The sequence below is a fragment of the Dendropsophus ebraccatus genome, chromosome 2, assembly GCF_027789765.1.
Source record: "Dendropsophus ebraccatus isolate aDenEbr1 chromosome 2, aDenEbr1.pat, whole genome shotgun sequence".
Classification (NCBI taxonomy): domain Eukaryota; kingdom Metazoa; phylum Chordata; class Amphibia; order Anura; family Hylidae; genus Dendropsophus; species Dendropsophus ebraccatus.
Window position 1 is genome coordinate 11,736,716 of NC_091455.1, and position 20,394 is coordinate 11,757,109.

At 45.2% G+C, this 20,394-nt stretch overlaps 1 protein-coding gene across 2 annotated transcripts in view; it reads left to right on the forward strand.

The window, feature by feature from the left end:
* The first annotated feature begins 18,622 nt into the window (after positions 1-18,622).
* The window catches only part of PTK2 (protein tyrosine kinase 2), a 168,706-nt gene continuing 166,934 nt past the window's right edge, over positions 18,623-20,394 (forward strand). For both annotated transcript variants that reach the window (XM_069957045.1, XM_069957047.1), the window contains exon 1: positions 18,623-18,709. The gene's annotated coding sequence lies outside the window, so the exon portion shown is untranslated. The remainder of the gene's footprint in view (positions 18,710-20,394) is intronic.

Consider the following 20,394-nt stretch of genomic DNA (forward strand, 5'->3'; position numbering starts at 1 on the left):
TTGGGTGGGACACTCTTGTGATCGCAAGCAGAATGCTTGCTTGCGGTCACAAGAATGATTGACAGGGCGGGAAGCCTATGGCTTCTCGCGCTGTCAGTCAGAACACTGAACACCCGGGAGGCCCGCTCGGCCGCCGGGTGTTGCAAGCGGTCATCTTCGGGGGGCCAAGGCCACGGGCCCCCTGATGTTAGGGGCCCCGTAGCAGCCGCTACGGCTGCTACAGCGGTAGTTCCGCCCCTGAAACTCACCATTACAGGGTCTATGCAGGAAATTCACCATTACAGGGTCTATGCAGGAAACTCACCATTACAGGGTCTATGCAGGAAACTCACCATTACAGGGTCTATGCAGGAAATTCACCATTACAGGGTCTATGCAGGAAACTCACCATTACAGGGTCTATGCAGGAAACTCACCATTACAGGGTCTATGCAGGAAACTCACCATTACAGGGTCTATGCAGGAAACTCACCATTACAGGGTCTATACAGGAAATTCACCATTACAGGGTCTATGCAGGAAACTCACCATTACAGGGTCTATGCAGGAAAAAGGTCACAAATCCAGTGAAGGAGCAGCAGTAGTCATTGGAGGATAAGAGGGATGTGATATACACACTTTCAATCAGAAGGGTCCAAGTATGGAAATTGGGTATATATATATATACATATATATATATATATATATATATATATATATATATATATATATATATATATAGCACTTTTTTTAAGATACAATGCTATACACCTGAACCAGGTATTTTAGTCTCTCAGGATAAGACAGATGTGATATACACACTTTCAATCAGAAGGGTCCAAGTATAGAAATTGGGTATATAGCACTTTTTTAAGATACAATGCTATACACCTGAACCAGGTATTTTTGTCTCTCAGGATAAAACAGATGTGATATACACACATACATACATCAGAACTATAGGACTTGTATATCTGTACTGCACGTTTTGGTTCCGTGCACCCTTTGCTGTCCTATGCCTAATCTATCTATCTTTCGCCCTCTCTATATTTCTCTCTCAATCACTAGATGTTTCTCCTCTCTGCTTTCCTTTCCCACAATATCTTCTCAGTAGTCTGTAGTACACAACAGCAGCTTGCTTCCTCTCTCTCTCCCGCTACACACTGCGTGGTGACCGCTTCTTTTAAAGCTATACCGACGTCACACAGGGGGTGGGCTAGTACAAGATCCCTGCTGATTGGATGTGTTCCGGGCATCAAGGGAAAGCGCTTCCCCCCCCCCGGAACACTTCCTTCTTTCTAGAATGGTGGCTGGCATTTTAGAAAGCAAGAAAAAAAAATTGGAGTGGATTTCCGAAAATCCGAATTTTTGGGAAAATCCGAACCGGATCCCATACCGGGCGAACCGGTTCGCTCATCTCTAGTAGCGATGCACGGGTGGCGACCGATGATTTTAGGCTTGAACGTAAATGAACGATCAGCCGATGACACGATCATCGGCTGATCGTTCTCTCTATTCCTCCGAGCGATAATCGTCCGAACATTGAACAAATATAAGATAGACAGCTTGTATCAAAAATGCTGGCCTGCAAATGTAAAATCAAATCAAATGCATGAACATGTTGCCCATCTGCCAGGATCAGTTTAACTGATCAAAATTTATAAATGAATTTGGCGCACTTAGTTTTTTTGCTTTTTTTTTTTTTTACACAGAACAAAAATCAACCAGAAGTAGAAGTTGCACCATGTTGGAATTACACAGCTGTTTGTTATCCGGCTCAGATATCACAATCCAATATACATCCGTTATACTTTGCATTATCCTGTAAAGACTCCTCCTACTACCAAGCTCAGGGTCACATCTGAAGGCAAACGCAAAGCAATTCAGGGACAGGTAATCCAATATGTATTGTAATTTGTTGTGACAAACATTGAAGTCATTCATTTGTGGCAGCTTAGGGCTATGTTCACACATAGTATTTTCGTCAGTCGTTTTTTTAACAAACACCAGGAGTGGGCTAAAAAAAAATTATTTTAAATCAACTGGTGTCAGAAAGCGCCAAAGATAATTAATTAACTTCTATTAAATAATCTAATAAACGTCTTTCAGTACTCATCAGCTCCTGTTTGCCTTGCAGGATGTGGTGTATTCTTTCCAATCTGCAGAGCAGGAAAGGTTTTCTATGGGGATTTGCTGCTGCTCTGGACAGTTCCTGTCATGGACAGAGGTGGCAGCAGAGAGCACTGTGTCAGACTCGAAAGAATTTCCAACTTCCTGCAGGACATACAGCAACTGATAAGTACTGGAAGACTTGAGATTTTTTAATTGAAGTAAATTACAAATCTCTGGCACTTGCTAGGGCCAGTTGATTTAAAAGAAATATCTTTTTGGTAAATACCCCTTTAAGGGCGATTCCACTTTGTGTCTTTCACACGTTTACAACATTCACATGTTCCGTACTTTTGTCCGTAACTGCAGATCTGTAATTACGGACAAAAGTAAGGACATATTCATTCCTTCTGAGCTATTCACATGTCCGTAATTTTTCAGATCTGTGAATATCCTGTAATTTGTGCCGCAAAAATTACTAACAAGCCCTAGTACGGACCAAAATGGCCCTTCTGTGGGAGTGTCCATAATTTGCAGACATTACAGAAGTATCGTCTATAGCGTAATGCGGCCAGAACAACAGAATCTGCTGCAGTACTGTACATGGGAATCTACCCTAAAGGCTCTTCTGACTGTCCCATAATGACACCAGAATCCCAAATTCCCCATAAAAGTACAACCACCTAGGGTGGGGTGTGGATGTCCCCATGGTAGTGCAACATAACAATCTGAAAATGCCTATATAATATAGCCAGTGCATTCCAAACAAACACCATAGTGCCTCAATAAAGGTGTCCAATAACAATACCAAAGTGTGCATTGCTCCATAGCAGAACACCACAAAAATGTTGTTTTCTAGCAATGTCAGCTTGCCCCATAACCCCCTCCTGTCAGTGAAACGTCATGCTAAATTGGAGATCTGGCCACTTTGATGAGACTCAAGAGAGCTTTTTTATTAGACAATTGTACAATCCAGAAGGCTTGAAAATTATTGGTTACAGTTCAATGGAGCATGAAAGTACGAGAGGGCCAAAACAGCTGAATCAACCCCAGGCAGATACCCTCAGAGCCAACCACAGGCCGAGGTTACAGGGTACCCAGTTTTATATACTACAATGAATATGATTTCCCTGCCTCCAGCTGCCTGTATTTTCTCTGTTATCACATACCATATCCATTATGTTAAGGGTAATTGTTATGTACCTCCCCCTATATACAGGAATATAACTACTATAATACTGCCCCCTATATACAGGAATATAACTATTATAATACTGCTCCTATATACAAGAATATAACTACTATAATACTGCTCCCTATATACAAGAATATAACTACTATAATACTGCTCCTATATACAAGAATATAACTACTATAGTACTGCTCCTATACCAGAATATAACTACTATAATACTGCCCCCTATATACAGAAATATAAATATTATAATACTGCTCCTATATACAAGAATATAACTACTATAATACTGCTCCCTATATACAAGAATATAACTACTATAATACTGCCCCCTATATACAGGAATATAACTACTATAATACTGCTCCTATATACAAGAATATAACTACTATAATACTGCCCCCTATATACAGAAATATAAATATTATAATACTGCTCCTATATACAAGAATATAACTACTATAATACTGCTCCCTATATACAAGAATATAACTACTATAATACTGCCCCCTATATACAGGAATATAACTACTATAATACTGCCCCTATATACAAGAATATAACTACTATAATACTGCCCCTATATACAGGAATATAACTACTATAATACTGCCCCCTATATACAGGAATATAACTATTATAATACTGCTCCTATATACAAGAATATAACTACTATAATACTGCCCCTATATACAGAAATATAACTACTATAATACTGCTCCTATATACAGGAATATAACTACTATAATACTGCTCCTATATACAAGAATATAACTACTATAATACTGCTCCTATATACAAGAATATAACTACTATAATACTGCTCCTATATACAAGAATATAACTCTTATAATACTGCTCCTATATACAGGAATATAACTACTATAATACTGCTCCTATATACAGGAATATAACTACTATAATACTGCCCCTATATACAAGAATATAACTACTATAATATTGCTCCTATATACAAGAATATACTATAATACTGCTCCTATATACAGGAATATAACTACTATAATACTGCCCCTATATACAAGAATATAACTACTATAATATTGCTCCTATATACAAGAATATACTATAATACTGCTCCCTATATACAATATTCATCAATGCAGTGCTCATCCCTTTATTCTACATGTTTCATACGTTACCTATGTTGCACCCCCTATGCCAATTCTCTGGGCCAGTGATTTTCAACCAGTGTGCCGCGGGGAAAGTTCCCCAAACTATGGTGCCCCTGCAGATCGCTCCGCTGCTGCTGTCCGCCTCACCTACTGGCCACCTGTAGCACCCGGACGTGCTCCTCCTATCCAATCAGCGGAGACCGGGAGCGTGGTGCGATGCGGGGGGCCGTGATGCACGCATCCAATCAACGTGTGCGCTACGGCCCGCCGCAGCGCACCACGCTACCGGTCTCCGCTGATTGGAGGAGCACGTCCGGGCCCTACGGGCGGCCAGTAGGTGAGGCGGACAGCAGCTGCAACCATCTCGGAGGAGGTGAGGAGGAAGGGGGGAGAGAAACCTGGGGATGGGGGAGAGAAACATGGGGATGGGGGAGAGAAGCATGGGGGAGAAACGGGGGGGAGAGACAGGGAGAGAAGCATGGGGGAGAGAAACCTGGGGATTGGGGAGAGAAACATGGGGATGGGGGAGAAACAGGGGAGAGAAGCAGGGGGGAGAGAAACATGGGGATAGAAGGAGAGAAATAGCGGAGAGAAGTTTGGTGGAGAGAAGCAGGGGGGAGAGAAGTATGGTGGAGAAAAGCACAGGAGAGAAGCAGGGGGGAGAAGTATGGTGGAGAGAAGCACAGGAGAGAAGTAGGGGGGAGAAGTATGGTGGAGAGAAACACAGGAGAGAAGCAGGGGGGAGAAGTATGGTGGAGAGAAGCACAGGAGAGAAGCAGGGGGGAGAAGTATGGTGGAGAGAAGCACAGGAGAGAAGTAAGGGGGAGAAGTATGGTGGAGAGAAGCACAGGAGAGAAGCACAGGAGAAAAGCAGGGGGGAGAAGTATGGTGGAGAGAAGCAGGGGGGAGAAGTATGGTGGAGAGAAGCACAGGAGAGAAGTAGGGGGAGAAGTATGGTGGAGAGAAGCACAGGAGAGAAGCACAGGAGAGAAGCAGGGGGGAGAAGTATGGTGGAGAGAAGCAGGGGGGAGAAGTATGGTGGAGAGAAGCACAGGAGAGAAGCAGGGGGGAGACGTATGGTGGAGAGAAGCACAGGAGAGAAGTAAGGGTGAGAAGTATGGTGGAGAGAAGCACAGGGGGGAGAAGAAAACAGGCCCAGGTTTCACACTGAGTGAGTATAAATACATTTAGAATCTATATTATTAACTATATGTATAATATGTACTGTTTTAGTGTCATTTTGTGCCATTTTGGTTGGTGGTGTGCCCCGGGATTTTTTAAGTATAAAAAGTGTGCCGCGGCTCAAAAAAGGTTGAAAATCACTGCTCTGGGCGGATGGTGGAGTGTGCATGATGCTTCTTATTCAATCAATGGGACAGGCGGAACTTCAATCAGTGTCCATGGCACGGGCTCCGCTTGAAACTCCGCCCTAATTCTGTAGTGTGAATAGACCCTAAGGCCATGTTTATCCTTTTTTGGCTGTCTGAGGGCTCAAATGGCCCCAAAAATTGTTTTTGTGGGAACAGAGCCTAATACTGTTGGAGGAGTTGATCTGATCAGAGTGCAGTTTGCACAGTACTGTAACTCTCTGGGTGTGTCCCTCTCACAGTCACATGGTGGATAGGATGTATATAGTGTATATATTGGTAATGTCTTCTTACTGCCCACATGGTGCAGCCCCTTATGAGAATATATTATATATATATATATATAGACAGTGTACAATGGGTTGATGATTTATAGAACACATCCTCATAGATAATTCATAGTATCTGACAGCGGAGATTCTATGCTATAGACTGCCGGATGCCGGATCTGATGGAGCTGGAATCTGTTCTTGAACTTTCCAGAATGAATATTTAAAAGAGTATTCTCATCTTATTTAATATAATTAATCTTGTAGGGCTCGCATATTTAGGCTATGTTCACACAACGCATGTGTTGTAGAAATCACGGCCGTTGCAACAACGGATGTGATTTATACAGCACACACGTTGTATGTGAAAGCATAGGATCCCGGCCGGAGTGTATACACATAGGGGGAGATTTATCAAAGGGGGTAAAATTTAGACTGGTGCAAAATGCCCACAGCAACCAATCACAGCTCCTCTTTTCTTTCACCAGAGCTGGAAAATGAGCTGTGATTGGTTGCTGTGGGTAGTTTGCACCAGTCTAAATTTTACACCCTTTGATAAATCTCCCCCATAGTATACACTCCAGCCGGGATCCCTAGCGGAGCCACAAGAAACTGCCATGTTTTCTGCGGCCGTTATTCAGTGAATAGCGGCCGCAGAAAATCCTGCCAGTGCACACAATGGAGCGTTCGGCTCCAGCCACACGCTCCATTGTAGGTAGCGGAAATTCGGATGCGCCCACATCCTAATTCAGCGGCAGTAAAGACCATCCGGCCGGTCTCTCACGCCATGTGAACATGGTCTTAAAGCGAATGTACCTCTGCACTAAATATATATATATATAATTTTTATATAAGACTGGTCTGGTTCCCTTCATCTGTGCCAGTTTCTTGATATGCAAATAGGGCCATTTCGCACACTACAGGCGGGCCTGGCACCCCCAGTGTATAGATATCCCCTCGGTGAGGCGCCTCCTTCAGGATCTAGTCTGGCTGCATCAATGAGAGTTGGGGATATCGATACACTGGGGGGCGTCAGGTCAGCCTACATTGCACGGAGCGGCCCTATTTATATATACACAGTGGTACCTTGGTTTAAGAGTAACTTGGTTTAAGAGCATTTTGGATTAAGAGCTCACAGTTTTTCAAAATTGTGACTTGTTTTAAGAGCATTGCTTTGGTTTAAGAGCTCCCTGTACTGGGTGGGAGGGGGGAGTGGAGGAGGGGCATGGTCTGCATAGCGGGGTGTACAGCACTGTATCTCCAGGAAGTCTCCCTCACCTTCCAAATCATAGCAGATCCACTTCAGGCTGGGGCTTACATCAGGGGACAGGACTGTGGAGATAATCTCTTCATAGCTGTAACCCCTCCCTCCCTGGACAGAGAGTGCTGCATGTATGTGCCCACATCTGCCCTGCTCATTCCTTAATGCTCCCTGCAGTCTCTGTCCCCCCTTGTGTTTCCCATCCTCTCCATTATTGTACAGTAACTTATAATATTACATATTCTGCTGTTTCTGAATGTTTGTTTAATCTGTTTTACATGTTATTCAGAATAATAAATCATTATTTTTGTGGTGTGGAACTAATTGTCTGCATATCAGTGATTTCTTATGGGAAACTTTGCTTTGGTTTAAGAGTGGACTTGGATTACAAGCGCCGTCCTGGAACGAATTATGCTGGTAATCCAAGGCACCACTGTGTATATATATATATATATATATATATATATATATATATATATATATACACACACAAATGACACAGATGGTGGGAATTGGGAGGCGATTTGAAAATTTTAGACTGCCACAGTCTTCGTGTCGTAGTTGACCGGGTCATATTAAAAAGAAAGAAATTTGTGAAGTGGTACATTCACTTTGAATATTTTTTTGCAGTGATTTACCAAACAAGTCGTCTGATATTCTGCTCTTTCCCTCCCACTGTTGATAGCTCGTTGTTTAGGTTACCAACCGCCACTCTGCTCTAAAAGCAGTGGTCTGGCTCATTTTTATATAGCTATAGTAAACATATTTATATATATTCTATACACATTGTATATCTATACATCTACATTATAGCTATAGGGTACAAAAACACACGGCTTATACGCTGCGTATTTACTGCTGCGATACGCAGCAGATACGCAGCAGATTAGATCTAAATAACTGAACACAGTATCAAATCTGCTGCGTATCTGCTGCGTATCTGCTGCGTATCTGCTGCGTATCTGCTGTGTGTGTTTGTACCCATAAATAGACAAGCCAGAACACTGCTTTTAGAGCAGAGCAGTGGCTGGTACCCTAGACAACAAGCTGTCAAGATTGTAAGCCCTGGCGGGCAGGGTGCTCTTCCGCCATGTCCTAGTCTGCCATTTGACTATGTTTTTGATCTTGTAACGTTCCTGTTTGTTACCCCTATCTCTTGTATAGCGCTCTGGAATTAAGGGCGCTCTATAAATAAATAATAATAATAATAGTAGGAAAAGGGCAGCAAATCATGAGAAGGAGAAAGTTTTCTAAATTAATGTATTTACAAAAAAAAACATTTAACTGTACGAGTCCTGCAAGATCAATTATGTTAGTTGAGATGAGGATATCCTTTTAACGTAGGCTGGTCATAATTTTAATGTTAATCTGAACAAATGTATGTATGGGATGTATCTGCCGGATTGTACCCTGCAAAGTGCTGGTCAGATGCCATGACGGGGCGGTGCTGTCTAATGTCAGTCAGTGATGGCTGTGCTGTCATTACTGAGACAAGTCCGTCTAGGAGGTGGTGGTGGGAGGGCTGTGTGGTGAGTTTACTATCTATTATGGAAGGGCAGCAATATTCATATGTTTTCCATTGCCGGAGTACCCCTTTAAAGTGGAAGAACCCCTGTTTGCCAAAAATAGGTTATATAATGTCATAGAGGGGGATATCTGGCTTGGCATTGTCCTCTGTAGGGGGTTACAGAGAGACCCCCGCATGACCAGGAATCGCCATGTCGCACCGCCTGTTTGGTGACCTCTTCTCTTACACAAGTGAATAGGGTCACAACGTCACCCACAAGCTGCTGTGACTGCAACTTCACTGACACACTAAATCTATCCTTGTATAAGGGAACAGGGATCGCACAACAGGCAGTGCGACCAGGAATCAGTGTGACCAGGAATCAGTGTATCTCAAACCTAAAACTGTATCTGTCTAGTGGACTCAAACTGTCCGTGTGTCAGAAGCTCAAGCTATGGAGATCAGCTGATCATTGCGGGGGCTGTGATGAGACAGTCCCTTTGTGGCTTGTTTCACAGTTTGCAGCCAGGGGGCAGTAGTGTGATATCTAGAACCATCTAGTGCTCTAGAACCACACAGCAAAACCACATACAGAAAAATTGCAACAAGTTACCGGTGAAGAATATAATTTCATGTGCTTCATCGATAGTTGCGGTAAACTGTCCAGTTCTTGGACACAGTCTTTTTACACCTTACGGCTATGTTCACACTACGTAAAAGTACGACCGTTGTTGCCATCGGCAACAACGGCCGTACTTTGTACGGGTGAACAATGCCTATTGTTCTATGGGATCCCGTCTGGAGCGCACACACATCGTATGTGCTCTGGCCGGGATCCTGCACGGGGCCACAAATAACTGACATGTCAGTTTTCTGCGGTCGCAATTCAATGAATTGCGGCCGTAGGAAACCCTGTCAGTTCACACAGTGAAGCGAGTGACTCCGTCCGCTTGCTTCACTGTGTGCTACAGGAAGTTCTGATGCGGGCGCACGCTGATGCGCCTGCATCAGAAACCTTCGGCTGGAAAGATCATCCGGGTGGTACTCATTCCGGGTCACGGAACGGCCGGTCTCTATACGTTGTGTGAACATAGCCGTCATTTAATGGCAAATAATTGCTGTTATTTTAAAACAACGGATGTTGTTTTCAAATTGTGGCTGTTATTTGCCATGAAATGACGGCCATCCACTCAATTTCAACAGTGTATGAACATAGCCTTTCTGTGTTTTCAACCCACTCCTGGTTTTGGTTGCAAAATACTGTGAGGGAACATTGCTTGACATTGGCCGTAGAAAATCACATTGAAAACGGGCAAAATGCAAGTAAGCAGCAAAAATAAAAATCAGATTTTTTTTTTTGCTTTCTAAAGTCGTTGAGCCTTAAAGGGACGGCAAGCTGCAGACTGTATGAACGCTGTGGCTCGATTTCGCCTCCTCCCGTTACAATACACCCAGGGCTTAAAGTTTATTTTGTACATCAGGGATTGCAAAGGCGAAAAGTTGAGCCAGACAATGAAATATCTGTTGGTGTGGAGGTGGCTGTATAACAAGGTCTTTGTGCTCCGCACAATTATCTGGAACTCTTTAAATTGAGACTATGAACTCCTACACGGCCGTCCCTCATGATCCCATCAGCTGAGAGCGAGTAGGGGGAAATTGTAATCAGGCCTGATCTGGGGGCTATTAGGAGCTGGGTGCAGGCCACATTGTGGTGGGGGAGGAGGGCGGTTACAGAAACGCCTATATATTGGCAGGTTTACAGAAGCGACTCAGCAGCGACTCCCAGTCTAATGTTGGTTATAGGGGAGACACTGGATATTCCCATACGGCACCGTCATTATGTCTGCTACACCTGGCAGGGCTTCTCTTCTGTTTTTCACGCTTGGCAGCTTCAGATTCTGGAAATCTTATTGGGTATAGGTTGCGTGAGTTTCAGATTTACAATGTGATTGACGGTGTTATGGGGTCTCTGCATCCCATATATTCATCCTAGCGTGCTCAATGTGTTCTCAATGTAAACTGTGGCACATATGGTTTTCTGCAAAGATTTCTCATTGACAAGGAAATATGTAAGGTTGGCAGTATATAGATGTTAGGAAGGCAGTATATAGATAACTACTAGAGATGAGCGAACCAGGTTCGGGTTCGAGTCGATCCGAACCCGAACGTTCGGCATTTGATAAGCTGGGGCTGCTGAACTTGGATAAAGCTCTAAGGTTGTCTGGAAACCATGGATACAGCCAATGACTATATCTATGTTTTCCACAAAGCCTTAGAGCTTTATCCAAGTTCAGCAGCCACCGCTAATCAAATGCCGAAAGTTCGGGTTTGGATGGACTCGAGCATGCTCCAGGTTCGCTCATCTCTAATAACTACCATTGTGTCTGAGGCGCGTGCCACCGTACATTGTGCCAATCACTGCCCTGAGCAGCCATGATGAAGACTTCAAAAGCATCAGTGGAATTGCTGACCTTTTATACGGATTATAAATACCTTAGTTCAGAAAATGGCTTGTGACTGGCTCGCCCAATCACCTATAGGCACTTAGAGATTCTATGTACAATGACTGGAACATCGACAAATAAAGCCCTTGTTGCCTCTCGTGTCACCCCCAGTCATCCTAGTCTGTACGCTCTCGAGAGCAGGTCTCTAATTGTGTATTTTTAATTTTATTTTAATTTATTCATTGTATAATTTAATATAAATATAACCTGTATTGTATATATACATTTAAATAAGCGCTGCGGAATAAATATTATTATTATTGTTAGAAATAAGGGCTGGTGCATATGTAATACAGGTAAATAACTTTTTGCCTGATGGTCTGTGAATATTCTATGTCAGGACAAGCTACAGCAGTGTGGCACGGCAGGTGAGCTGACATGGTGTTTCTTTTTTAATTAAATCAGCTCAAATTGCATATATTTGCCTGAAAAAAAAAAAAAAAGCTGCAGACAACTTGAAATGATAGCAGTAATTCCAGAAATATCAAAGTTCTTTTTCCCCCTTTAAAAAACAAACAAACAAAAAAAAACACTGAAAGTGAGTCCTGGTCGTGCAGTTGTGTTGCCCTCGGTCTTTACCTATGTGGCGTACCACAAACCTGGACATAATAGTGTGTAATAAAAACCAGCCTACCATTCAGTGCAGGGCTGCTGACCACAACTAAGAGCCTTAATCCCCCGTATACACATAGTATAATTAGTATCATCCCTAGCTATGAGTCTTCTTGTAGCTACCACTGAGGGTACTATTACACAAAGTGAGTATGTCTCTTACATTTATCCTTGGTGACGTTCTGGCGCAGGTAGTAGTTTGTGCCACGGTTTGGTAAGCACTGGGTCAGAGTTAGGAGCACTACCTTTCTGGATCTCATGATACATTATGACAATGCAATTTCTGCTAGGCACTGGATGAGGGTTGGAAGGACTAGCCGTCCTCATGGCCACATGTTGGCTGTGTGCTTGGCTGCTCCATACCTTAGCGGTTATAGTTGCCATCTTGCAGAATTGCGGCTGCACTTTGTTTCTGTTGCTTTCATCCCTCGTTCCAAAAAATGTTCCATTGGACGCAGTGCATTGTTACGAGAGCAAGATTGCAGACTTCATCAGGGACAAAACCCGAAGGAAGCGGATAATAAAGTTTGTGGTTAGCTCTGGAAGCCTCAAATTCCCTGTGTGTCCATAGATTACCTTGCTCCAAGGCAATTCCAAATGCAGTTATGTGTTCTTTCCACAACAAGGCAGGGGAACGGCTCTATGTGAACGTGTTCTTACCCATATAATAGAGTGTATGGGTCAAAGACTCACGAAAAACACATTCACCCTCTTAAGAGTATAGTGATCATCTTTACACCACCGCTATTACACTGTATCCTTACATTTAGCCTGTCTTCTCGTTCCTTTTTTAAATATTTGTAGACCTTTTGGGCCCAATGTTAAGAATCCATTTTGCTTCCTAGAACAGCTGAATGTAACCAGAGGTAAAAGCTGACAGAGCCCTCCGACATCCCCACCTAAAGGTACCAATGATAATCGGCCGTATCCGCCCTATCCGTCCGATTATCGCTCTATGTAATAAAGACAACGATCAGCCGATGATCGTTGTCATCGGCTGATCGTTGATATAGGTTTGGACCTATAATTGTCGGGCGCCGACCGCGCATCTCTATGTGTAATAGCGGTGCACAGCTGGCGGGGCTGATGATATGCAAAGAAGAATACATTACCTGTCCATGCTGAAGGGCTCCTCTTGCGCTCTGCTGACAGGCCTCTCAGCCAATCACAGGCTGGGTCAACCAATCACAGTCCGGGTACGCCGCAGCCAGTGATTGGCTGAGCGGCTTGTCAGCTCAGACAGGCCGCTTTGAAGCTGGAGCACGGGGGACTCGGGGAGAAGCAGAGCGCTAGAGGAGCCCTGCAGCATGAATAGGTAATGTATACAGTTTAAGGCTGGGTTCACACTATGTATATTTCAGGCTGTATTTGGTCCTCATGTCAGGTCCTCATAGCAACCAAAACCAGGAGTGGATTGAAAACCCAGAAAGGATCTGTTCACACAATGTTGAAATTGAGTGGATGGCCGCCATATAACGGTAAATAACTTCCATTATTTCAATATAACAGCCGTTGTTTTAAAATAACAGCAAATATTTGCCATTAAATGACGGCCATCCACTCAATTACAACATTATGTGAACATAGCCTTTCTGTGTTTTCAATCCACTCCTTGTTTTGGTTGCTATACAGCCTCAAACATACAGCCTCAAATATACGTAGTGTGAACCCAGCTTAAACCAGGGCTGCAAGGACATCAGTAACGATGTCCCTGCATCCCTTGTTAAACGACTATCGGGCCGTGTAATAGGCCCAGTAAATGAGCGCCAATCTAGCAGATCGTACAGAATGCTGCTGAAAGGAATGAAGGAATTAAATCTCCTGTATTTGCACTGAACAGGTTAAGGTACAGCTTGTGCTGAGTGAGCCTTGCAGTCAGCGCTGACCTTGCACATCGAAGCCGCCACCTTGTCCTGACTGTATATTCAATAAATAATGATCACAAAATACTCCCATCTCCTCATTCTCCACCGCTGCCTCCTGAGGGAGAGTTCATGGTAGGATCCATAATCACATCGCTACCATTATTGCCTGGCTCCTCACTCCCAAATGCCTGTATGGCTGTCATTCTCTATGGTACATAGGGTAAATGTTAGAATTTAAAGGGTAGCTCCAAGTCAGGGTTTACAATAATATAAATGATGTAGTAATTGTTCCTAAGTCACATGATAAGTACAGTTTTATTAACAAGTTTTGCCGATTCCCAATTAATACTAGTGAGGTCTAATACCGGTGGTTGCCTGGATACAAGTCATTGAGGCCTAGTACCTGTGGTTGCCTGTATGCCGTAAGGCCTAGTATCTGTGGTTGCCTGGATACCAGTCAGTGAGACCTAGTATCTGTGGTTGCCTGGATACCAGTGAGACCTAGTATCTGTGGTTGCCTGGATACCAGCGAGGCCTAGTACCTGTGGTTGTCTGGATACCAGTCAGTGAGACCTAGTATCTGTGGTTGCCTGGATACCAGTCAGTGAGACCTAGTATCTGTGGTTGCCTGGATACCAGTGAGGCCTAGTATCTGTGGTTGCCTGGATAACAGTGAGGCCTAGTATCTGTGGTTGTCTGGATACCAGTGAGGCCTAGTACCTGTGGTTACCTGGATACCAGTGAGGCCTAGTACCTGTGGTTGTCTGGAAACCAGTCAGTGAGACCTAGTATCTGTGGTTGCCTGGATACTAGTGAGGTCTAGAACAGGTGGTTGCCTGGACACCTTTTAGGTCTAGTATCTGTGATTGCCTGGATAACAGTCAATGAGGCCTAGTATCTGTGGTTGCTTAGATACCATTGAGGTCTAGTACTGGTGGTTGCCTGGATACCTTTGAGGCCTAGTATCTGTGGTTGCCTGGATACCAGTAAGGCCTTGTATCTGTGGTTACCTGGATACTAATGAAGCCTAGTACCTGTGGTTAACTGGATACCAGTGAGGCCTAGTATCTGTGGTTGCCTGGATACCAGTAAGGTTTAGAACAGGTGGTTGCCTGGATACCTTTTAGGTTTAGTATCTGTGATTGCCTGGATAACAGTCAATGAGGCCTAGTATCTGTGGTTATCTGGATACTAATGAAGCCTAGTACTTGTGGTTACCTGGATACCAGTAATGCCTAGTACCTGTGGTTACCTGGATACCAGTAATGCCTAGTACCTGTGGTTACCTGGATACCAGTGAGGCCTAGTACCTGTGGGTGTCTGGATACCAGTCAGTGAGACCTAGTATCTGTGGTTGCCTGGATACCAGTGAGGTCTAGTACTGGTGGTTGCCTGGATACCTTTTAGGTCTAGTATCTGTGATTGCCTGGATAACAGTCAATGAGGCCTAGTATCTGTGGTTGCTTAGATACCATTGAGGTCTAGTACTGGTGGTTGCCTGGATACCTTTGAGGCCTAGTATCTGTGGTTGCCTGGATACCAGTAAGGCCTTGTATCTGTGGTTACCTGGATATTAATGAAGCCTAGTACTTGTGGTTACCTGGATACCAGTAATGCCTAGTACCTGTGGTTACCTGGATACCAGTGAGGCCTAGTACCTGTGGTTACCTGAATACCAATGAGGCCATGGAGCGGTACAATACCAGCGGCAATGCGGGAGCTAGGGAGTTGAGTATAGGTTATTATTTGCAATCACCCCTCTCTATGGGCATATATCTAAAAAGTCCCCGGCCCCGACAAACCCTTAAAGCCAACTTAATGCGGTTACCTGGATACAAGAGAGGTCTAGTACCTGCGGTTGCCTGGATACCATAGAGGTCTATTACCTTTGGTTGCCTTGATACCAGAGAGGTCTAGTACCTGTGGTTGCCTGGATACCAGAAAGGTCTAGTACCTGTGGTTGCCTGGATACCATAGAGGTCTAGTATCTGTGGTTGCCTGGATACCATAGAGGCCTAGTACCTGCCATTTGCCATACGTACAGTATAAGTAATTTATAATATATAATGGAGACAAAAGTGGGAGTTGCTGAGAATGCAGTTCCACAAAATAATATGGCAAACTTTATTGATACTGTTGGTTGAAGTCATTTCTTGCCACCACATATAATTTATGAAATCTATTAAAGATAACTATTAAGGGATCACTGCCCTGATGCCGTCCGGCCTGCTCGTCACAGTTCAGCGTGGAGAGACGCGGCTGACACTGAGCGGTCGGGTTGCCGAGGCAACTGTCCTGCGCCTGACGAGTTTTGTGCACGAGCCCTACTCTGATTATTAAGGTTAATGCTGCGTTTACATGAAGCGATAATTCCCCAATCGATCGTTTAACGATTTTGAAGCAAGGATTTGGTTTTTATAATGATCAGCGTTTAGACAAATAAATCGTTAGAAAATTCGTAAGAAAAATCATTATTGCGATCGTTTTTACGATTGCTTAAGCCCATCTTTCACATAGGGGGAATCTTTGAAAGACTGTTTACACAAAGCAATCTGTGAATTTTTAGCAAATGACGAACAATGATTTGAGAACATGTTGAAAGATGAAAATGAACGATTTCTCTCTCGTCACTTGATCGTTTGCTGTGTTTACACTGAACGGTTATCGTCCAAAAACGATCGTTATTGCGAAAATTCAAACAATAATTGTTCTGTGTAAACGCAGCATTATACACAGGACTGTGGGACGGTATTAGATGTATGGCCGGGTACACACTGGTATAATATGGATGTACATGAGTCTGATGACCTGAACCGACAGCAGTCAGTCATCAGAACCACCGCGCTCAGACTGGGACTTGCAGCCATAAGATGAATGTAAAATGCTTCTGTATTCTGCTAGTGTGAACCCAGCCTAAAATGCCACAAATACAGCTGGTATACATATGAAAAAAAGTCATTTCCCCCCATTTATTTGAATTCAATGAGAAAACATTTGTCAGTTCACATGTAGCCTATATCATCTATAGAATGAAATGGAAGCTTTCACCAAGGAAGTCATTTATCAAGACTGGCGTAAATAAAGCCCCGCCTCCTTTCAACCACCTGGCGCATGTGGAACAAATCTATGAGCGTGCGTAAATCATGATAAATCTGGTGCAGGAGGAAACCCCCCTCTCCCAGCCTTCAGGCGAGTGGGGGATATGGCTGGTGGATGGCCAGGCAAACATCTGCGCCATCTCCCTGACGTACGCAAGGGGAGCAACCTAAATAAATCCCCCCCACACCTTTTATTTTACTGAACATGGATACTGAATTGTTATATTTTTTCCGTTTTTTTCCCCCCTGATAGTAATTTTTTTAAATTGTACATTATTATGAGGGGGCAGACATCTTGACTGAGAATATATATATATATATATATATATATATATATATATATATATATATATATCAGCATTTAAAGAGACTTTGTCAGTAGGTTTATGATGCCCTATGTAAGAGTAACATAAACTAGAGAAGCTGAACAGAATGATGTATCACTTAAAATGTTCTGTGCAGCTGATCCATAGATCTCCTCCTGAATAACATGGACAATAAGTAGTCCTCTCCATTATGTGCATGAGCCCAGTAGTCCTGGATATTCATGAGAAGCAGAAAACTCTGCACACCAGCTGCTGATTGGCAGTTATCTATCTATGCTGTGTATAGGCAATCAGCTGTCAATCAACAGCTGGAGGGTGGGGGGAGGGGTGTGGCAAGAATCCTATTCTCCTGCATATTAGGAGAACGGCTGGACAGAATGATGGAAGTGATACACTGATATGTTCAGCATTTCTGTCGCTAGATTACGCTGCCCACATTTAAGGCGGAATTAATCTAGCGACCGGTTCCCTATAAGGCCCTATTACACCGGCCGATGTATATAAATATATTTATATATATTTTGTAGCACTACAGAAGATGCGATCGGGCGTTTTACTGCTCCTCGGCTGATTGCTGGCACTTTTTACACAGGACGATTACCGTCCGAGTGAGATTTACACCAGGCATGATGGGAATTGTAGTTTTGCAACAGCTGGAGGGCCAAATGTCCGCATCCCTGCCCTAGAGAATTGATGAATCTGCAACATTCAGTGTCAGGGCATGCTGGGAGTTGTAGTTTAACAAATCACAGTTGTATATCATATACTGAGGATGAGGAACCTCCGACCCTCCAGCTGTTACTAAACTACAATTCCCATTATGCCTGGAGAGCCAAAGCTGATGGGAATTGTAGTTTTGCAGCAGCTGGAGGGCTGAAGGTTCCTCATCCCTGTTGTACAAGATCCATTTATTTTATTTTTTTCTATGAATGAATCACTGTAATGTATTATCTTTTCCATTGTTATATTGATTAGCTGTAATGAGAGCTCTATGTGATCAGATGCTCCTGGAGGCGGCTCACACGGTGACAGGAGGCTTCTCTCTGCTCTCCATGTCATTCCTGTCACACCACAGCCCGCCATTTTTAGGAGGGGAAGGAAAGAGGGGGCGTGTCCTTCCAGGTTCATGACGTCACCTGGAAGAGATGGGAGCTCCCGATGGAAGGGGCGGGGCTATGGCGGAAATGAGCGGAGTGTGACAGGAGAGACAATCACATCGGGAAAGGGGCGTGGCGACAAGGGGAAAGAAGGCGTGTATTTGGTCAAAGAAAGAATCGCTGAGAGTAGATGGGCGTGGTTTTCATTGGATCCCTCCAATCCTACGGGAGTGGTTTTGAGTGGGCGGGGCCTGCAGGAAGGAGCGCGTTCCCGATGGTGAGGGTCAGTGTGTGACGGGAACGCGCGGCGGGGTCAGCGGAGAGAAGGAGGCGGCTGCGAGTGACGGGAGCCCGGGGGCTGAGGGAACCGACGAGACCGACCAGGAGGTGAGCACCGCGGGGTACAGGGCTGGGGGAGCTGGAGAAGGGAGGCCATTGTGTGCGGTGTCCGAACCCCTCACATGGACCTCAGAGCTGAACTCTGTAAGTGGCGCCCCTCACATGTCACAGCGGCCGCACCGGCTCTGAGGTACCCGATTATGTGAGGTACATGCGGTGACCCCCAGCTTCAGTGCGATCTGAGGAGAGGACAGGTACCAGTGGTGGTGGGGACCCCCCAGTATGAGATAGGGGACCCCCCAGTATGAGATAGGGGACCCCCCCAGTATGAGATAGGGGACCCCCCCAGTATGAGATAGGGGACCCCCCAGTATGAGATAGAGGACCCCCCAGTATGAGATAGGGGACCCCCCAGTATGAGAGCACCCCCCAGTATGAGATAGAGGACCCCCCAGTATGTGCTGAGATAGAGGACCCCCCAGTATGTGCTGAGATAGAGGACCCCCCAGTATGTGCTGAGATAGAGGACCCCCCAGTATGAGATAGAGGACCCCCCCAGTATGTGCTGAGATAGAGGACCCCCCAGTATGTGCTGAGATAGGGACCCCCCCCAGTATGAGATAGGGACCCCCCCCAGTATGAGATAGGGGACCCCCCAGTATGAGATAGAGGACCCCCCAGTATGAGATAGAGGACCCCCCAGTATGAGATAGGGGACCCCCAGTATGTGCTGAGATAGAGGACCCCCCCCCCCCAGTATGAGATAGAGGACCCCCCCCCCCCAGTATGAGATAGAGGACCCCCCAGTATGAGATAGGGGCCCCCCAGTATGTGCTGAGATAGAGGACCCCCCCCCCCCCAGTATGAGATAGAGGACCCCCCCCCCAGTATGAGATAGAGGACCCCCCAGTATGAGAGAGGACCCCCCAGTATGAGAGAGGACCCCCCAGTATGAGAGAGGACCCCCCAGTATGAGAGGACCCCCCAGTATGTGCTGAGATAGGGGACCCCCCAGTATGATCTGAGATAGGGGACCCCCCAGTATGTGCTGAGATAGGGGACCCCCCCAGTATGTGCTGAGATAGGGGACCCCCCAGTATGAGATAGGGGACCCCCCAGTATGAGCTGAGATAGGGGACCCTCCCAGTATGTGCTGAGATAGAGGACCCCCCAGTATGAGATAGGGGACCCCCCAGTATGAGCTGAGATAGAGGACCCCCAGTATGAGCTGAGATAGGGGACCCCCCAGTATGTGCTGAGATAGAGGACCCCCCAGTATGAGATAGGGGACCCCCCAGTATGAGCTGAGATAGAGGACCCCCCCAGTATGAGCTGAGATAGGGGACCCCCCCAGTATGTGCTGAGATAGGGGACCCCCAAATATGAGATAGGGGACCCCCAGTATGTGCTGAGATAGGGGACCCCACCAGTATGAGCTGAGATAGAGGACCCCCCAGTATGATCTGAGATAGAGGACCCCCCAGTATGATCTGAGATAGAGGACCCCCCCAGTATGTGCTGAGATAGGGGACCCCCCAGTATGTGCTGAGATAGGGGACCCCCCAGTATGAGATAGGGGACCCCCCAGGATGAGATAGGGGACCCCCCAGGATGAGATAGGGGACCCCCCAGGATGAGATAGGGGACCCCCCAGGATGAGATAGGGGACCCCCCCAGTATGAGATAGGGGACCCCCCCAGTATGAGATAGGGGACCCCCCCAGTATGAGATAG